At 52.5% G+C, this 2286-nt stretch overlaps 1 protein-coding gene across 1 annotated transcript in view; it reads left to right on the forward strand.

Annotated features, from left to right (window-relative positions):
• Positions 1-2286, forward strand: part of DECR1 (2,4-dienoyl-CoA reductase 1) — a 24720-nt gene that overhangs the window by 17091 nt on the left and 5343 nt on the right. The window lies entirely within an intron of this gene.

The following is a 2286-nucleotide window of genomic DNA, read 5'->3' on the forward strand; positions in this document are numbered from 1 at the left end:
GGGACTGCCACCCACTGTGTTTTTCTCACTTCCAGGAGCAGCGTTTCTTGCCATCACCACCGTCTACGCTGAGACCGGGTCAGGCTTCGTGGTGCCCAGCGCCTCCGCCAAAGCGGGAGTGGAAGCCCTGAGCAAGTGAGTGCCTTGCGCCGCCCCCGGGAGGTCCGCGGTGGGCCCTCGACCCCTTCCGCTGTGGCTCCCGTGACTGAGAAACTAAATGTTATTTAATGTTAATTACCTTAAAATTGCGTCGCCCCGTGGGGCTAGCCAGCACAGGGCGACGGCCCGTTCTCTCACCCGTGTCTTCACGTGCCCGCCCTGCCCTCCGAGCACACCTCTGCGCTTGCGTCGCGCCTACGCACAGGATGGACAGGACAGACAGACCGGTGGCCCCGCAGCGCACGGCGCTTTCGGAACCTGCTTGTCGCCGGCCTTCCCCAGCGTCTCTGGCGGAGGGCAGGGTCCGCTGCGTGTGCGGCTCGCTGCGGCCCTGCAGCGTTTCTCTGCCCCCAGCCTCTTCCCTCTTTCTTTTTTATTTACATTCCCACCAGAACTTTCTTTCTAAAAATGTATCTGCTTATGAGACTACTCACGGAAAGCCTGCGTCATTTTCCCATCACCCTTTGGAATGAAAGCCAGGCCTCAGTGTGGTCTTCTGAGCAGACGTGTTTATTCACCAACTCGTTGGGTCAATGTTTACTGCGTGCCTTTGGTGTGCCTGGCCCTGTGCCCGGTGCCGTGGTCATGATGGAAGCGGGGAGACCTCATCCTCGCCTGGGCTCTGCTTCTGCTGAACGGCCCCCACCTCCTGCAGCGCGCTGAGCGTCCCCACGGCTCTGCGCCTGGCTTCGCGCTGTTGGGTCACCCCGATGCTCTGCCTTCCTCCAAGACTCTCAACTCATCACCCTCTTGGGGACGTTCTGTCCAGTTTCTCTGGAACAGAATTAATTGTTCTCCACTCTGTGAACCCTTAAAACTTTATTCCAGTTTAGCGAGGAAACTAAGCCTCTAATAAGTCAGTGCCATCCGGCGTCGTAGATTCTGAAATGCTGGTCGTATAGCAGCACGGGGGGCACAGAGAAGGGCCCTGTGGACGGCCGTTAACGTGGCTTTAACGCCCCGACTTCCCCGCAGGATGTGAGGTCGGTCTCAGCGCTCCCGGAACTGCTCGGCTCCGCCCGTCGTCCCCGCACGCCTTTTGACATTTAAACCAGGCACGCTCGTTTGTTTGAGAGAAAAAGTATTACTTTACTCAGAAGCGGAGTCAGTCTGAACAGCGATAATTGGCCTTCTTAAGGTCGGGTGGTGTCTTAAGGACAATATTAGTATTATAATACACAATTTTCCTTTTGTAAGTCTTGGAAGAAATGTTTTTCTCATTATTTAGCATATCAGAAATGATGTGCTTTTCCTGAGGATCGGCTCGCTCACTTCTCATGCGCACGGCTGGTCGCGTGGCCGCCTGGCTTGCCGCTGCTGTGTGGCATCACGGAAGGAGCGACGCGCTGTGGCCCGGTCGCTGTAATCATGTGCAGTGTCACAGTACGTGTCATACTAGCTCCATTCCCGGTATCTTTCTAGTGCCGCGTCCTTGGTTCTTTTCCTTTCTTACCTTCTGCATTTGCATAAATTACCTGAAGTGATTTTTTGAAATTAAATTAAATGTATACATACACAAATGTACATATGACTGTAAAGTCCTAAAATAAGTTTAGAGAATAAAGTTAGGCCTGTCTGTCAGGTAGGCTCTTCATACAGGTTGCTTCAAGGTTCCATGTTTGCTATTAGTGTTGTATCAGTCTCAGGGCACTTCGCAAGATTTTGTTGAATTCCTGTTTCCTTTCGAGTGCAGGCCAACAATTGTATTAAAGCCTAGTTACGCATAGATGTGGTCAACATTTTAAATCTGTGTGATGCACCTCTTCATGGAAGCGTGTGTGGCGTCGCAAACATCGTGACCCAGTGTACTGAATGAAGCCACACTGAACTTCGTAAAGGCGGGACTGACCGTAGAGCACTTAGAGGGGCCACACTTCTCGTGTTTTTATACCCAGCAGTGATGCCCACTCTGAGGATGTGTATTGATATTGGACTTGATTCTGAAATGTAAATAGCGTCACGATTAAGAACACTAAAATGTCAATGACAGTGCAGCCGAGTGACTAAGGGCACAAGCTCTGGAGCTAGGCCACTCACCAGCCATAGCGATGGCTGATTTAACCTCTGTGCCCAGCTTCCTTGTCTGGAGCAATGGTACCTGCCGGCTGGGGTCACAGTCTCTGGCGT

This window comes from Pteropus vampyrus, unplaced genomic scaffold, assembly GCF_000151845.1.
Source record: "Pteropus vampyrus isolate Shadow unplaced genomic scaffold, Pvam_2.0 Scaffold330, whole genome shotgun sequence".
NCBI lineage: Eukaryota > Metazoa > Chordata > Mammalia > Chiroptera > Pteropodidae > Pteropus > Pteropus vampyrus.